Source organism: Myxocyprinus asiaticus, chromosome 32 (assembly GCF_019703515.2).
Source record: "Myxocyprinus asiaticus isolate MX2 ecotype Aquarium Trade chromosome 32, UBuf_Myxa_2, whole genome shotgun sequence".
Taxonomy (NCBI): Eukaryota; Metazoa; Chordata; class Actinopteri; order Cypriniformes; family Catostomidae; genus Myxocyprinus; species Myxocyprinus asiaticus.
In genome coordinates this window covers 33232098-33251144 of record NC_059375.1, presented here as the reverse complement: position 1 = coordinate 33251144, position 19047 = coordinate 33232098, and positions in this window count along the sequence as shown.

Sequence of the window (19047 nt, the reverse complement as noted above, 5' to 3'; positions counted from 1 at the left end):
CCGGGATTTCTAAATCGCCTTAAATGCCTGGGATTTGCTTGTTTTCATAGTGATGTGCTCTCTGTAGTCATACATGGATACATGTCATAAATATGTGTTCGTTTACCATTTAAATCTAGCATATCAGTTTATTTTTAACCAACTTTGCTTTGTGTGTCTCCCACAATCTCAGCATCCGCTGCACTTGTGATAGAGGGAGAGAGCGCGCGCGCTCTTATTCAAGTGACCATGAAAACAAGGCACTTTTTGATAAAAACATAAAACAAGTAACTCTGAACAAACACTTCGATGTTCACAATAAATAAGTCTGAAAATGTCAGTTTGTGTCTTCCCTCAGTTTCAGTGAACTTGTTTACATTCAGCTGATCTGTTCTCTGATGAAGTTTGTTTAGAGTTGGATACTGTTTGATATAGATACACAAAACTCTCTCAGGCTGTCAAGAAACAGGAAAAATTACAGACTTTAAATAAATAAATAATTTACATGTGTAGGATGTTTGCATTGTAGGGATGTACATGCAGATTTCAGATATAATACAGTGGCATGCAAAAGTTTGGGCACCCCTGGTCAAAATTTATCTTGCTGTAAATAGTTAAGTGAGTAGAAGATGAACTGATCTCCAAAAGGCACACAGTTAATATGATACATTCTTTTCAGCATTTTAAGCAATATTAGTGTATTCTTTTTATTTTGTACAATTTTAGAATGAAAAAAGGGAAAGGAGCACCATGCAAAAGTTTGGGCACCCCAAGAGATTTGAGCTCTCAGATGATTTTTACCAAGGTCTCAGACCTTAATTAGCTTGTTAGGGCTATGGCTTGTTCACAATCATCATTTGGAAAGGCCAGGTGATGCAAATTTCAAAGCTTTATACATGCCTCAAATCCCAAGTCCCAACAATCAGCAGCCATGGGCTCCTCTAAGCAGCTGCCTAGCCCTCTGAAAATTAAAATAATTGATGCCCACAAAGCAGGAGAAGGCTATAAGAAGATAGCAAAGCATTTTCAGGTAGCCGTTTCCTCAGTTCATAATGTAATTAAGAAATGGCAGTTAACAGGAACGGTGGAGTTCAAGTTGAGGTCTGGAAGACCAATAAAACTTTCAGAGAGAACTCCTCGTAGGATTGCTAGAAAGGCAAATCAAAACCCCTGTTTGACTGCAAAAGACCTTAAGGAAGATTTAGCAGACTCTGGAGTAGTGGTGCACTGTTCTACTGTGCAGCGACACCTGCACAAACATGACCTTCATGGAAGAGTCATGAGAAGAAAACCTTTCCTGTATCCTCACCAGAAATTTCAGCATCAGAAGTTTGCAAATTAACATCTAAACAAGCCTGATGAATTTTGGAAACAAGTCCTGTGGACTGATGAAGTTAAAATATAACTTTTTGGCCACAATGAGCAAAGGTATGTTTGGAGAAAAAAAGGGTGCAGAATTTCATGAAAAGAACACCTCTCCAACTGTTAAGCACGGGGGTGGATCGATCATGCTTTGGGCTTGTGTTGATGCCAGTGGAACAGGGGAACATTTCACTGGTAGAGGAAGGAATGGATTAAATTAAATACCAGCAAATTCTGGAAGCAAACATCACACCATCTGTAAAAAAGCTGAAGATGAAAAGAGGATTGCTTCTACAGCAGGATAATGATCAAAAACACACCTCAAAATCCACAATGGACTACCTCAAGAGGCGCAAGCTGAAGGTTTGCCATGGCCCTCAAGGTCCCCCGACCTAAACATCATCAAAAATCTGTGGATAGACCTCACAAGAGCAGTGCATGCAAGACGGCCCAAGAATCTCACAGAACCAGAAGCTTTTTGCAAGGAAGAATGGGCGAAAATCCCCCAAACAAAAATTGAAAGACACTTAGCTGGCTACAAAAAGCTTTTACAAGCTGTGATACATGCCAGGGGGTGTTACTAAGTACTGACCATGCAGGGTGCCCAAACTTTTGCTTCGGGCCCTTTTCCTTTTTTGTTATTTTGAAACTGTAAAAGATGAATATAAAAAAGTAAAATTGCTTAAAATATTAAAGAAATGTGTCATCTTTAACTTTAAGCCTTTTGGAAATCAGGCTATCTTTTGCTCGCTTAGCTATTCACAGCAACAGAAATTTTGATCAGGGGTGCCCAAACTTCTGCATGCCACTGTATCAGTGATTGAGTGACTAATGTTTACTTGCTGAAATGAGATGATTTCCTATTAAGTCAATAGGGATATTGGAATGTTTGGGCATAGCAATATGGTGGCGCAGTGGCTTCACAGATATATGTCATGAGCAATCCAGTTCTATATATAGAGTATATCAGTGGCCTGAGCCCAGATTCCAATGTTAGTCATAAGACAATAAAAAAGGAGACCCTTTCATACACTGAGGACATTCTGGTGTGGTTCACAGTGCAACATGCGGAACGGTTTATTGACTAATGTGTCTGCATGCCCTCTTTTTTTGGAACCCAAGAGAATGAAAGGGAAGATATATCAACATTAACTAAACATGTGTCTTTCTAGTATTATATAATGACAGGTTATGTAAAAGCAGACACTTAATTCACTCACACAGTAAGTTTCATATTGTAGTGATGGCTAAGTCTTACATTTCCTAGATCTGGTGGAATTGATTCACCAGGTAGACCAGCATATACCAACAAGAACCAGGATGGAAATCCATGCAGATCTAAGCTGGTCTTTTCAGCAGGATAGTACTTGTGTTTTTCATTTCAGTGGCTTTAACAGTAACGTCATGGTTACTTGTGTAACCTCCGTTCCCTGATGGAGGGAACGAGACGTTGTGTCAATGTAGTGACACTAGGGGTCACTCTTGGGAGCCCGAGACACCTCTGGTCTTTGATAAAAGGCCAATGAAAATTGGCGAGTGGTATTTGCATGTCACTCCCCCGGACATACGGGTATAAAAGGAGCTGGTATGCAACCACTCATTCAGGTTTTATGCTGAGGAGCCGATATAAGGTCCGGCCATTTCAGCGGGTAGTTCAGCGTTGTGGCAGGAGGGACACAACGTCTCGTTCCCTCCATCAGGGAACGGAGGTTACACAAGTAACCATGACGTTCCCTATCTGTCACTCACTCGACGTTGTGTCAATGTAGTGACACTAGGGGTCCCTATACGAAACGCCACAATTGGCTGAACTGTGTTATGTGAACTGGCGGTGTGTGGTGGGCAGACTACCCTGTGCCTCATAGCCAGCACACCAGGTCGACACGTAACCTCCCCCAACATAGTTATGAGTGTCGAGTGGCCCTTTTTGGGGACAAGTCAACTACCCAAGAGATAGAGACAGGCTTAACCCAGAGTAACCTGGACCGAACTCCAGGCATGTTTCGCTGACAGAGAACGCTTGCAGGTCTCCTACCCTCTTGATGGAAGGAGAGTGCCTTAAGCTCAGCTGACTGCAAAGGCTCAAAGTAGGCTCTCTGTAGACCCTGAAGAACTACAGAGAGGTCCCATGAGAGAACGAGGCACGGTCTGGAGGGATTCAGCCTCCTGGCGCCTCTTAGGAACCTGATGATCAGGTCGTGCTTCCCTAAGGACTTACCGTCGACTGCGTCGTGGTGTGCTGCTATGGCGGCAACATACACCTTCAAGGTGGAAGGGGACAGCCTCCCTCCCAACCTCTCCTGCAGGAAGGAAAGCACTGGTCCGACTGCACATCTCTGGGGGTCTCCCCGTCGGGAAGAACACCACTTAGCGAACAGACACCACTTAAAGGCATACAGGTGCCTCGTAGAGGGGGCCATAGCCTGAGTGATCGTGTCTACCACCGCAGGTGGTAGGCCGCTTAGGTCTTCCGTGTCCCATCCAGGGGCCAGACATGGAGATTCCAGATGTCTGGTCACGGGTGCCAGAGGGTGTCCCGTCCCTGAGAAAGAAGGTCCTTCCTCAGGGGAATTCGCCAGGGGGGAGCTGTCACGAGGAGCGTGAGGTCCGAGAACCACGTCTGGGTGGGCCAGTAGGGTGCTACCAGGACAACCTGCTCCTTGTCCTCCCTGACCTTGCACAGGGTCTGTGCAAGTAGGCTCACTGGGGGAAATGCATATTTGAGTAAGCCAGGGGGCCAGCTGTGTGCCAGCACGTCTATGCTGAGGGGAGCCTCGGTGAGGGTTTACCAGAGCGGGCAGTGCGAGGATTCTTGGGAGGCGAACAGGTCCACCTGTGCCCGTCCGAATCGACTCCAAATCAGCTGGACCACCTGAGGGTGGAGTCTCCACTCTCCCCTGAGGGTAACCTGCCGTGACAGCACGTCCGCTGTAGTGTTGAGGTTGCCCGGGATGTGAGTGGCTCACAGTGACTTGAAGTGCTGCTGACTCCAGAGGAGGAGACGGCGGGCGAGTTGTGACATACAACGAGAGCGCAGACCGCCTTGGCGGTTGACATATGCTACCATTGCCGTGTTGTCTGTCCAAACTAACACATGATTGCCCTGGATCAACGGCCGGAACCTCCGCAGGGCGAGCAGAATTGCCAACAACTCAAGGCAGTTGATGTGACAATGCAGTCGCGGACCCGTCCATAGGCCGGCGACTGTGTGCCCATTGCAAACAGCGCCCCAGCCCGTTTCGGAGGCATCTGTCATGACCACAACGCACCTGGAGACCAGTTCTAGGGGAACACCTGCCCGTAGAAATGAGAGGTCGGTTCAAGGGCTGAAAAGACGGTGACAGACCGGCATGATGACCACACGATGTGTCCCATGGTGCCATGCCCATCTCAGGACTCGAGTCTGGAGCCAGTGCTGAAGCGGCCTCATATGCATCAACCCGAGCGGGGTGGCCACTGCCGAGGATGCCATATGCCCCATGAGCCTCTGAAAAAGTTTCAGTGGAACCGCTGTTTTCTGTTTGAACACCTTCAAACAGGCCACCACCAACTGGGCACGCTCGTTCGTAAGGCGCGCCGTCAAGGAGACTGAGTCCAACTCCAAACCGAGAAAAGAGATGCTCTGAACCAGGAGGAGCTTGCTCTTTTCCCAGTTGACCCGAAGCCCTAGTCGGCTGAGGTATGAGAGCACCAGGTCCCTGTGTGCGCACAACATATCTCGAGAGTGAACTAGGATTAGCCAGTCGCCAAGATAGTTGAGAATGCGAATGCCCACCTCCCTTAACGGGACAAGGGCAGCCTCTGCGACCTTCGTGAAGACGCGAGGAGACAGGGACAGGCCGAAAGGGAGGACTTTGTACTGATATGCCTGACCCTCGAATGCAAACCGCAGGAAGGGTCTGTGTCGAGGAAGTATCGAGACGTGGAAGTATGCATCCTTCAGGTCTACCGCCATGAACCAATCTTGATGCTGGATGCGCGCCAGAATGCGTTTTTGCATCAGCATCTTGAACGGGAGTCTGTGTAAGGCCCGGTTCAGAACTCGCAGGTCCAAGATTGGCCACAACCCACCGCCTTTTTCTGGTACGATGAAGTAGGGGCTGTAAAACCCCTTCTTTATCTCGGCTGGAGGGACAGCTTCTATCACGCCCTTCCGTAGGAGGGTAACGATCTCCGCGCGCAAGGTAGCAGCGTTTTCGCTCTTGACCAAGGTGAAGTGAATACCACTGAACCTGGGCAGGTGCCTGGCAAACTGAATCACGTAGCCAAGTCGGACGGTCCGGATCAGCCATCGCGACAGATTGGAAAGCACAAGCCACGCATCCAAGTTCTGCGCAAGGGGGACCAAGGGGACAACGTCGTCGGACGTACCAGTAGGTGGGGCCACACGGCGAGGCGGAGCTCGAGGTGCCACACCACGTCATGGGCGTGCTAAGTCTAGGGACATTGAAGCACTCACCTGGCTCCTTGTGACCACCCCCGGAACAGCCTGGGACGGGGGAGGAAGAGGCCTGTCCTCATAACCCATGGAGACTGCCACATCGGAGGCGAATAGGCCAGCCTGGGAAATGGGGGCAGCAAGGAACCGTGTCTTGTTGGCCTCGCCTATCTCGACCAGATTGAGCCAAAGGTGGCGCTCCTGGACCACTAGTGTGGCCATCGTCTGCCCGAGAGACCGCACCGTGACCTTCATCGCTCGGAGAGCGAGGTCGGACGCCAAGCGCAGTTCCTGCATCAAATCTGGGGCAGAACTACCCTCGTGCAGTTCTTTCAACGCCTTGGCTTAGTGGACCTGCAGGAGAGCCATGGCGTGCAGGGCAGAGGCGGCTTGTCCAGCAGCGCTGTAGGCTTTAGTCATCAGGGATGAGGTGAGCCTACAGGGCTTGGACGGGAGCTTAGGGCGTCCGCGCCAGGTGGCGGCGCTCTGTGGGCATAGGTGCACCGCGAGCGCCTTATCCACCAGGGGAATCACCGTATAGCTCCTGGCTGCCCCACCATCGAGGGTAGTGAGAGTGGGGGAACTGCGGAATCGGGGCCGGGCAGTAAAAGGTGCCTCCCACGATTTCGTCAGCTCCTCGTGCACTTCCGGGAAGAATGGCACTGGAGCGGGGCGTGGCTGCTTTGAGCGGCGCCGTGAGCCCAGGAACCAATCATCAAGCCGCGAGGGTTCAGGGGAGAGTGGAGGGTTCCACTCTAACCCAACGCGGCCGCCCGGGAAAGCATGTCCGTCATTTCGACATTGGCCTGTGACTGGGCAATCATCCCCGAAGGGGGAAGCCCAGCTGAGGCTTCTGCGTCCGACTGGACAAGCCCGCTCTCCGATACTGCGCTCGAGAGCTCATCATCTTCGCAGGCTCTGAACAAGAAGCCAGACTCGCCATGAGACGAGCCGGCGAACTCATCCGGAAGCCCGACTGGGGCAGATGAGCGTGCTGGGGAATGGGAGGTCCGTGGGGGGATACCCGGCGGAGACGATCCCATTGAGGTCCCCAAATCGCCCCCAGTGCTAGCCACGCTGGCCTCATACCCGTAGGTAGAAGGACCGAGGCGGGGAGCCTTTCTTACGAAAGCAAGCCGCGACCACAACATTGCCATGGTCATGTTCTCGCAATGAGAACATGAACCATCCACAAACGCTGCCTCCGTGTGGGTCGCGCCCAGACACGAAAGACAGCGATCATGACCATCCGAAGTTGAGAGATAACGACCGCAACCAGGAATAACACACAATCGGAAAGGCATCTTTAAGAAGACGTTCCGTGTGTGCCGCTCTTTTAGAGAAATATATACTCTTTTAGAGGAAAAAAGCTCTTTCAGAAAATATACTCTCTTGTTTTCTGCCGAAACACCCAGGGGCGTTCTCTGCAGTGCACCAGTGCACAGAAGGGAGAAGCTGCTGAAATGCACCATCAGATCCAGCAGAGGTGAATGAACAGTAGAATTCAGCTCAATGAGCATGACCGTTCTGCTCCGAAGAGAAAATCTGAATGAGTGGTTGCATTTTTTACACGTATGTCCGGGGGAGTGGCATGCAAATACCACTCGCCAATTTTCATTGGCCTTTTATCAAAGACCAGAGGTGTCTCGGGCTCCCAAGAGTGACCCCTAGTGTCACTACATCGACACAACGTCGAGTGAGTGACAGATAGGGAACATAGATCATTTGAAACCAAAGATGGGGAAATATTATTAACAGCATTCTTAGTCATACTTCCATTAACATGAATTATAAGAGATGTGAAAGATGTGTGAAAGACTGAGAGAGGTTTGGTTGGTTCCTCTTTGTGATGATGAATTGGTGATTGGTATCAGGCTGTGTAGAACATGTTGCATTTCAGGCACATTTTGTGGTTTGAGGAGGGACGTCTTACTAATGGGCTATATGCGTCATTTCTCTCAGTGATGGAAAATAATTTCTTCAATGAGTTGAGCTATGACTTGTTTGGACATATACAAACATCTCCCCTGTGTGGTAACTTCCACATTCACTCACAACATATACTGTACCTAGACTCACACCCAAGATACCACCACCCGTCAAACAAAAACTGTTATTTTCGGACAGCCACAAAATACCAGAGATAAACATTTCAGTCATAATTTATTATCCTCATGTTGTTTTAAACTCATATGTGGAATGTTAGGCTGTACGTTGCTGTGTTTCTCCATGAAATGAAAGTGTATGGTGAGTCTGAGTTAAACATTCTGCCTAACAAATTCTTTCGTGTTCCACAGAAGAAAGGAAGTCATATAGGTTTGGAACAACATGAATTTGTAAATTATGACTAAACTATTCCTTTTATTGTCTTCATGGCAGAGATGTAACATTATTATTTTTATCTGTTACAAATAATTGAGCAGTTTATTTCCAAAATTTCAACAGCATAAAGGAAATGCCTAAAAGTTAGTCACTGATGGTTGCCTCATTTGGATGAACAGTAATTAACAGTAATTCTATCTTTTGCGCATCTGCTATTTATTAATACCCATCAGTTAATGTCATATCGAGTTACCGTTATCTGCTTTTGAGGCACATTGATGGAAAATAGGAAGTGTCTGTTTTGCCCAGAATGCTTTCCTGTACATGCAATAAAACACAAAGCATATTTTACCAGCTGAAGCAACCCTTCACCCCTTGAGTAAACATGTAGACTCATTCCGGACAGCAGTGAGCCAATCCTGTGGGCAGCCTTGACAAGAGACTCCATTCCAACAGATTGGACATGAAGCAATCGCCACACATAACTGATGATGGTCAGTAATACAAATGACCACAAGAACAATACATGAGTCTCCTCTTGAGGTTTGAACAATCTCTGAGGTCACTGGACAGGATAATGTGTGAATGAAATATCTTCACTGCATTATAATTACTTTAAGTAGTATTTTGTTTTTTGTTTTTTATCTTGTTTTCCAGTATCTAAACATCCTTAAAGGAATTGTTCATACAAAAATAAAAATTCTGACATCGTTTAGCTACCATAATGTTGTTCTAATTCTTTCTTCTGTGGAACACAAAAGGAGATGTTAGCCTCAGTCACCATTCACTTTTATTAAATGGAAAAAAGATGCAATAAAAATGAATGGTGACCGAGGAGGCTAACATTACATTTTTGGATGAACTATGCCTTTTAAAAAATATATACATTTACTTGAGAAGCAATATTACATGAGATATAAAATTTTGTTTTCAGATAAATATAGCAAATTTAGTGAGGTTTATGCTTAAAACAAGAACAAACTATTTGCTGGGTAAAACATAAATGGATGTAGTTTTAAGGATGTGTAGATGTTTTACTGACAATAACATAAAAATACTGATTTCGAAAATAATTAATTTAATTTATGTAGCGTCAGAATGACAAACCAGAATAGAGTTAACTTTTATTCAATAACACAGTTTTCATACAGTGGGCTCAAGAGTTTTAAACCACTAGTGAAAATGCTTATATTTTCTAATTTATATATATATATATATATATGTATGTGTGTGTGTGTGTGTGTGTGTGTGTGTGTGTATGTGTGTGTGTGTGTATAGAAAATCAATGCAATTTCAATCTAAAAAAGAAACATTCATAATATAACTCATAATAATTTGTATGATATGGCAAAGAAGTAAGATATTGTGAGACTTGATTCCCATAGAGACAAACCAATCCAAAAACATAATTTCAAATTAACACAATATAGGCATCAAATTGTAGTATTTTAAGAAAGGAAACATCAGTGATCAAAGTTGGTTACTCATACCACATTTGTTTATGCAATACAAATGACTAATATATGTCAATAATTTTAAACTTATGTTAAACTTAGAAAATAATAACATGGTTTGTTTATTTTTACATATGTGAGTAAAAGTCTGAATTTTTTTTTTGTTTGAGCTTACTGCTTTGATGGTTTAAAAAGTGATAAAGCAAACTTCATAATTACATTTTGACAAATTGTGCAGTTACTGCATTTTGCTTTTGCACAGCAGTATATATCCTCATTGCATGTGTTGGGGTTTTACTTCTCCAGCTGTCAAAAGTTTATCATTAATTTTTAGAGTCTTAGTGGGTGGTCCGCTAAAATGTCCCACATTTACAGTAAGTGTCTGAGGTTTCTTTCTTTCTGGTGGTTTAGATATGATCTCCACAAAGCAGTGTCTCTCAATGAAACATCAGTGCAGTCCAAAGCTCTGTCTGAGACCTCTGGACCACATGTGTGAGAATGAGTCAGAAAACCTTCGTGTTGCCATTGGTAACATCACCGCTATTTAAAGGCCTCCTGTTCTCCTTCTCTCTTTGTCCCTTCTCATTTTTTCTCCAATGGATAATCATTTAATCTCTATTTTCTTGCCCTTTTTGTGTGTCCTCAGCTTAACTCTGAACTGGGGTCAAAGAATAACTTGAGGCCATCATCAAAGCAATGACGTACATACTACACTCCCTCACAATTTACTACTGCTAACTTTAAAAAGATCTGGAGGGTGGGAGAGTGCTAGCTCAGTGAGACTGGGTTGTTGGTGTACTGATTTGTACTTAGTATACAATGTATTCTTTTTTTCTAAACAGTATGTCTACCAAAATCCAAATTTGTTGCTTAACATAACTGAACATCTAAACATTGCATCAGGGTGTTCACAGTACGTTTCAACAGCATGATAGACTGAAAGAAAAAAAAATTAGGCCTAACTTTAAAGGGGTCATGATATTCATACTCCTTTTTTAGAGATTTATTATCTTCCCTAAGGTACACTGATAATGTTAGTGAAGTTTTTTATTTTTTTTATTTTATTATTTTTTGCATCAAAACAGTCATAATTTAGTAAAACTATATGATAATTTTCAACCCTGTCTCTGGCTCTCTGTCTGAAACAGGAGAGAGTGAACAAGCTCCACAACATTGTAAAACAAAATTTTTGAAATTTGAAATATTCATGAATGAAATTGTTTACTTACAGTTTTGTGATCGGGTCCAATAGTGTTTTTAACTGCCCCATCCTTCAATAACAGTTCCTTTGCAAATCTTGAATCGTATTACGACTGGTTCACAAGCAAGCCACACTGATATGAGCTGAAAACAATGCACATACATAGTCCAAAGCATGATGAAACAAGATGCACACACAAAGAGTATCATCCTACACTGATGCCAGAAACACATCAAAACGGTCAAAGACATTCATCTAGTGCATGTTTACGTGCACCAACAATTACAAATAGTGCAGATGGGTGCAAGAACGCATTCAGGACATGTTTGTGCTCAAAATAGCAAGATGTAGCTCAGCTGAATGAAACAGAATGAGGTCTCCTTTACACCTGTAACTTGACACCGCATCTTTTAAAAGTGGCACAAGATACATGAAAATGGTCAAAGACGTCTGGCTAGTGCATGTTTATATACAAAAATCATTCAAAATAGTCCAAATGGGTCCCCTTTGGTGTTTAGGAATAGTTAGTAGGCCACACTGGGTCTATCTGTCCTGCTTTCTCTTTGTTTACAAACTGAGCACCAGTAGGCGGGGCCAAGGGTGCATTGACATAAAGTAGGTGTTGATGTTGTTTCTGTAGAGGCGGTCATGAATTAACGAGCCCCCTAGTGACATAGAGAATTAGTGGAAGTAGAAAACGAGGTGTTTTTGCTGCTTGGTTTAATAATTGCTTTTATTGCATTGTGGATTAAGTTTTAAGTTATGAAATTTACAGTATGTTTTTATAGTAGAATTAAACTATACTGTATGATATTATGTCAAAATTTCAAGGAAAATTTTATTCCTCATGAAATGACCCCTTTAAAAAATTTTTTTTTTTTTTTATTATGTTCAGTGAAGAAGACACATTTAAGATTCTACACTATTTCTTTGCCCTTAATAAAAGTAAGCAAATTTGTGACTTTGACCAAGTCAACTCCTTTGTTAAAAAAAAAAAAAAATTGGAAGCAGATTTCCTTGCTTCCAAGCACACAATATGCCCTTCAGAACATTCTGGATAAATCATGCAGGATAACATGGATCATCAGGTTTTGCACAAAATTTTAGAGTCTATGCCAGCTCATGTGCAAGAAATTCTGAAATTTATATACATTTTTCATTTCAATCTCTTACTCAGATTGTTGAGTTATAAAAATGCTGATTATATAACATGTTAAGAATATGTATTAGAAATGAATGCTAAATATAAGCCTTTTCACTAGTAGTCTCAGACTTTTGAACCCCACATGTATTCAATTAGACACAACTGAATAACCTAAGATCAACCTTAGCAAAAGCTTGTTTTATGCAGTCATGTGTTCACAGACTTGTGACATCATCTCTATTACCTCTAGCAAACTAAATAGAATTTTAGAGTTTTGCTCCTAAAAACATCTGATATGAGATGCTAAGTGCTCATAAATGTTGCATAAATGTTGCAACATACATCACAACATGCTGCAATGTAGTAATTTTCCAGCAACTACTTTTCTGGGAAAAGCTGTGCCATCTGCGCTTTTGAAAGAAAATGTTAAGTAAACATAGCAATCTGCTCGCTCATATTTTACTGTGTGTTAAGAAATCTCAGCCTACATGAAATAGAACTAATTTGTCCCTGTTGCCCCAGTCTTGCTGTTGCGTAGAAACAGCTGTGTTGTTTTTCGGGGTATGCATATGTTCCTGGATATATATATAATGGTGCAGCTGTTATTGAACAGAGAACATGTCCGTTTTTTCTCAAAGTAGCAGCTCTTCAGACTGACTGTCCTGCTATAGGCACCAATGCTCCTTGTGGAATTTGGATTGTATTTAAGGTTTAAGCCAAGAACACTACACTAAATTTGCAGACAGTTCAGTCCCTCTGAACTATGTGTGAGAAAAGGATAGAGAGCTTCCTATGATGGTTTAATGTTTACCTTAAGTCTCATAAAGAAATTGTGGTGTTATGGAGGTGATTTGATGACAGGCTTTCCAATCAACAGAGATGTGAAATATCAGGGTTCCAATAAAGTGACTGTCCATCAACTAGACCACCAACATAACCAGCATAAACCATCTTAGACTAGCATGATAATTAATGTTGGTCTAAGTTGGTCATTTCTGCAGTGTATACTGTATATTCTCTAATAATTCTCAAAAATACTGCTCTAATTGTTTGGTTCTGGTGCAAAGCCTTGTATGTACACACAAATTAGAGACATTCATTTTGAATGTTGCAAGTTCTATCAGAGTCCATTGAAGATTTACAAACTTTAAACTTCCTCATCCACATTAATTACTTTAAGTTCAAAACTTCCATTTTCAGATTCTAATGTCATCGTTTTCTATAGTATGTGGTTATGGGAAGCATTTTCATAAGTCTCCATTTTTGGTGGAGGAAATAGCCATTCTAGTGTGGATGAGATGCAACATGGCCCTAAATTTCAAAATGTTGGGTCAGAAAATGTCCTCATAATTAAATTTTCTGTTTTTATTTAAAACATTTAATATGGTTCTTAATATTCTATTCTAAGTCTAAATGTTCAATAATTATCTAGTTACTATAAACTGAAGTATTTGAATAAAAGCATGACACAGTATATTTTTACTGTTAAGAAAGAAACGCCCTTATAAACATAAAAAAATAACAAATAAAAGCCCCTGAAATTCAAATCTAGATGGTAATTAATGCCCCTTTATGGAAAAGTTCATTTTGACACTGGTGTGTTCACACTGAAAATGCAACGAAAAGTACACGAGTACCCTGATTATGTACAGTACTTCTTCAAACAAATGGCCCACAGTCATGATAACTAGCTGTCTAACCAGTCCGAGGTCTATTGCTATTTAGACAAAGGGGGAAAAAGCATTCTAGTAAGTGTGTCTTGGGTGTCCCTGGGGCCAGAATTTCACCATATTTCTGGTAATTCAGACCAGTCAGATGTGTCTCAATGCCAACACACACACTCACAAAAGAACACACACAATTTTAGGATTGTGGGATTTTGTTTGCCCTAACATGACACGTCAACATGAAGGCACTTTTCATGCTTAGGAAAACTGGCTGAATTTACCAGACCAAACCATTTACAATGAACTGAATCCCAGCTGATCTCATCCGGACTTCCTATCCCCCAGGGTGAGATCAAAAACAGTTGTTAGTTTGTCATATCAGCTTCACACTATCTGGGAAAATGACCAGATAGAGAATACCTGATAAAGTTAGAGATTAGTGTTTCCAGGAACATATGTCAAGAGCTTTATTTTTGTTTTGATGATTGTGAGGATAAAGGGGAAGAAGGGAAAGGAAGCCAAGCAAAATAGAGATAAAGATGACAGCCAAGTGGGGTAGATGAGGATGGTACACATTTAAAAATGGAGAGAGAGAGAGAGAGAGAGAGAGAAAGAGAGAGAGAGAGAGAGTATAAATCAGCATAAAGCAAACAATTTAAAAAGTCTATATTTCACTTTATACCAATCAACAATTGTGACACTCTTGAATGTTTTTAAAACATCCCAGGTGGCACCAAACAGAATTGCAAAAATGCATTTTGTTATCGAAACCTCTTTCTGAATACGCCCCCTGTCTGTCGTTCATCAAACAAAGTGACAGTCCCAGGTCACTTTGACAAATGGGTCGCTCAAAACAAACAGATCAATTTTCGTTGCACCCCATAAAGACAGTACTTTCCATTTTCGAGGAAATTAACCTATGAATGGCTTACTAATAGTTGTCTCTGCATATTAAGCTGGGATAGGAGAAAGTATAGGAAAGTCATAGGACATTTTTTTTCTCATTCTGATGGTTGATGTGAACATTAACTGAAGCTCCTGACCCGTATATGCATGATTTATGCACTGCACTGCTGCCACATGATTGGCTGATTAGATAATCGCATGAATAAGTAGGTGTACAGGTGTTCCTAATAAAGTGCTAAATGAGTAGTATAGTCAGCTCAGTGGGATGAACTATGCTTTTACTTTAGCACATCCAACTATCGGTTTTAGCCTTCAACAGTATCAGAGAGCACTGATGAAAATAGTAATCCCTCTGTTGTCTCAGTAATAGTAATTACTGAGTGGACTGTCTATGGTAGTAAATATTTACAATTTTCACCATAATTATAATTCCAGCACAATTAGAAAAATTTACCATATTGTCTGTACAATTGGAAGTGCACAACTTTGAAATGAACACTGAGTGAATACACGCTAACCAGTCACATTAAATAGTGCTCACTCATATTTATACAAATAATGAGTCAATCTTTTTAAACACCTGCCATAACATCATGAAACACTTCAAGGCTGAACGAAACCACAATAGCACAATGAAGCCCATGAGAGTGTGGGTTCACTTTGATTTACTGTTGATTAACTGTTATGTACTTTTAAACTAGCATTTTATATAATGTAATCAGAGTTGGGAGGGTTACTTTTGAAATGTACACTACAGATTACAAAATACATGCTGTAAAATGTAATTTGTAACGTATTCCGTTAGATTACATAAAGTCAGTAACGTATTCTAAATACTTTAGATTACTTCTTCAGCACTGGTAGATTTTTTCACTTGTTTTGACTATAAAAACTCTGCCAGTACAGTAAGACAAAATACACGTTAAAAATACGTTCTCTGAAAACCTAAATATCTTATGCAGTGTTGTTTCTAAAACAAGATAAATCAAATTGATCTTGTTTTAAGGATTTTTAGATATTTTTACAGGAAAATAATACAAAAATTATTATCCAGAATACGATTTTTGCCCTAATATCAAAGGTTGCTAGAAAAAAGAAATTAAGATCCAACGTGAATTTTCTTGATAAAAAAATATGATCGTGCCTGGTAACATGTGCATGTAAAATGGCTAGAAATAGCATTTTAGCTTAGCATAAAGCTTTCCTTTCTACTCCTCACACAAAACTATCCTATGGCTTTAAAAGGCTTGGAATATAGTGCATAAATCATATGAACTACTTTTATTGTGTTTTTGTGTCTGTGGAGGTGAGTGCACGGTCGAACGTTCGTCTTGGGAGAGAGGAAGCGGTAAGGGTTTTCACCTGAGATTAATTGCTGGTAATTGCTGTTTCTTTGTTCACAGTGAGAGACGGGGGAAATAAAAGGGGCCAGACCTCAGAGTGAGGGAAAGAGAGCCCAGCTGAAGCTTCGAGTGTGTTGGCAGCTGCCAGTCCCACTAAATATAGCGTTTGAGTGTTTACATGAAGCTTTTACGTTACGCAGTCAAGCGAAAGTGTTTTTGTGTGAAGAATAAAATTACCCTTGAGTTGGATTCGCCATCTCCTGCTTCCTCATTCCTCGAACCTGTTACAGTGTCCTTTTAAAGCATGACAGCTTGGTCACTATGAACTGTCCTTATACAGAAATCGTATCGTTTGGAACTTAATTTGTTCTAACTGGATTCACTGCTTCTCTCTCAGACACACTGGGCCACTTTCACGTGTTTGGAAATATGTCTGGGAAAAAAGATTGATTTTGCACTTTATTTGAATGATCCCGCTGTTGATTCTTAAAATCCCATACGAACCATATCGTGGTATAAATCGATATTTTACGAGTTCACCTCCTTGCCTGATCCTAGGAAGAGGTAAATATTATGATAATGGTAAATGTGTTTGGCTTGCTGTCCAAGAAGAGGGAGGGCTCGAACGAGATAGAGAAGGCCCAATCTTAGATCCCCCCCACCCCAACCCCCGTTTATTAACTAATGGATGATGAGAATAGGTGGAGTTGGGGAGGTGGAGGGTTGCCAGAAGCGATGAGCGCTGGGAGAGATGTGAGCTCTGATTATATGTGTTTTTGCGTAATTGATTAATAGGATCAGATTAGTAGGCTCCTCCCGAAACTTTGTTTATAACTCCATTTCACGAGTTCACCTCCTTGCCTGATCCTTGGAAGAGGTAAATATTATGATAATGGTAAACGTGTTTGGCTAGCTGTCCAAGGAGAGGGAGGGCTCGAACGAGAGAGAGAAGGCCCGATCCTAGATTCCCCCCAAAAAGGAGAAAAAATTTAAGGACAGCAAGCTTTGGATAACATGGAGAGCTGAATATTTGTTGAAAATATTCAAATTTGAAAAAAACAAAAACAATTTGGGCCCTACCCGTTGCGCACCATGTGGGTAGAAATGCTCAGGAATGACCGGGCCGATGCTACTTGGGGAAGCAGCCTCACACAAGGATCTGCCTGGAGGACAGAACAGAGGAGAGGAAGGTGATAGATGAGCTGAAAGAGTTCCATCGAACACGGTAAAACACCCAAAGAATAGGTCTCCTGCGGGAGTGTGTTGGGTCAGAGAATTGAGGTCCGGACCCGAGGCCCTCCGAGTTGTTAGGATGTTGGGCCGCAATGGAAATGAATGAAGATGCCCAAACCATCGAGACAAGAGGGGCTCGTCGGGTGACCGGTCCTGTGGTCCATTGCTGGCAAAGTGGTTATTTTTGAGGACTCGTGACTCCAGGGGTGGTAGTTAGCGTCTTTACTCGCTGAGCTACCCGGGCCCCACATGAATGACCTTTATTGATACATTGGACTGTTCCTTGATTGTCACAGTGGAAAAGTATGCTTTTAGATTTCCATTCCTTTCCCCACAGATGAGCTGCTGCTACAATAGGGTATAGCTCGAATAAGGTGGTGGAAACGTCTGACTGGGGAAGACCAGATAATTCTGGGGGCCAGATGGAAGCGAACCAGTGGTTTTGAAAGTATCCTCCAAAACCTAGGGTAGGGGCAGCATCTGTGAATAACTGCAGGTCACTGGGGGTGGAGAGGAGGTCTTCATAGAAGAAGGAGAGTCCTTTCCATTGTTTTAGAAATGAGAGAAATGTAAATCGGCATGGCAGGCTGAGTTTAAATGTACTTTGTCATTTCAAGCTGGAGTAGATGAAGCTAGGGTGAGGAGGTGGGAGATGAAAGGGCAACCTTGGGGCACTATACGCATAGCAAAGTTGAGATGGCCGAGCAGGGAGAGCAAGTCGCATTTAGTGTATTGAGGGGAATCCAGGAGGCTGGAAACGATTATAATGATTCTATCGATTTATTCCCTGGGGAGAGAGGCTTGGAATTTGATCATGTCGAGATTGATTCCCAAGAATTCAATGGTAGTGGAAGGGCCTGATGTTTTCTCAAGGGAGATGGGGACTCAGAGTTCCGAGAACACATTTACAACAGTGGAGAGGTGGGCTGCTTGTGGGGAGTTGTTTGGGGAAACAGTGAGAAAGTCATCGAGCAGATGATAAGGAGGGGAATTGCGTAGTTATTTGACATGATCCAGCAGAGGGCTTCGAAGAGCATATCAAAGATTTTGGGGCTATTTTTGTCTAAGGTTAGTCAGACAGCAAAGTAGTATTTGTCTCGCCAGCGAATCCCGAAAAGGTGCCAGAAGTCGGGGTGGATTGGCATGAATTTAAAATCAGAGGTGATGTCGACTTTAGCGAGCCAGGCCTCTTGGCAGGCGATTTTAATCAATTTAATAGCTTGGTCTACATCATGATATCGAAGGGAGTACTCATCAGTTGGGATTAGACTGTTGATGCTTGGGTAGAGGTTTTCATGGGGTACTGAAAGGTCGATGATAATACGCTTTTTTCCTGAGAATTTCATTGTAGCAATCCCACATTAGTCTCTGTGGAAGAGTTTAAAGGGGGGAGAGTCAAAGGGGCCAATCATGAAACCTTTATCTAGTTCCTTTTTTAGGATAGTGTCGATGACCTCTGGTTCTGCCAATGCTGACTGTAAATTATTGCAGATTATGCTGGTATCTGGTAGGCTTTTCCTAGACCTGAAAGGAGAAAATTTGTGAAATCTTTGTTTGGGTGATTTTTTTAAAATTCTTTAGCCAAGAGAGAGACATTGATAGGAGAGGCACTTTTTTAGATCTTTATTATTTAGTGCAGAGGATTTGTACACTGGGCAAATAGGGTGGGAGTGGGCACCACCACAGTAATTACAGATGTGGAGAAAGCGACAGTGTTGTCTAGGGTAACCAGACTCATTGAAGTTGTTTCAAACTTGCCTTCCTGAATTGAAAGTAATTATTCTATTGTTTGTATTTGAATTTGAGGAGATTTTTGAGTTCCTTGGCTGTGGGCCATATGAGGTTGATTTGACAGTTTCGGGAGTTGATTTAGGTTCTGGAATGTGAGGGTTGATTAGAGGGCAAGAGGAGGATTGGTGATCCGAAGACCTACAGGTGGCACAAGAGACATTGTGACTGTAAAAAAAAAACTCTATTGTAGAGTTCTATGTCTAGGGC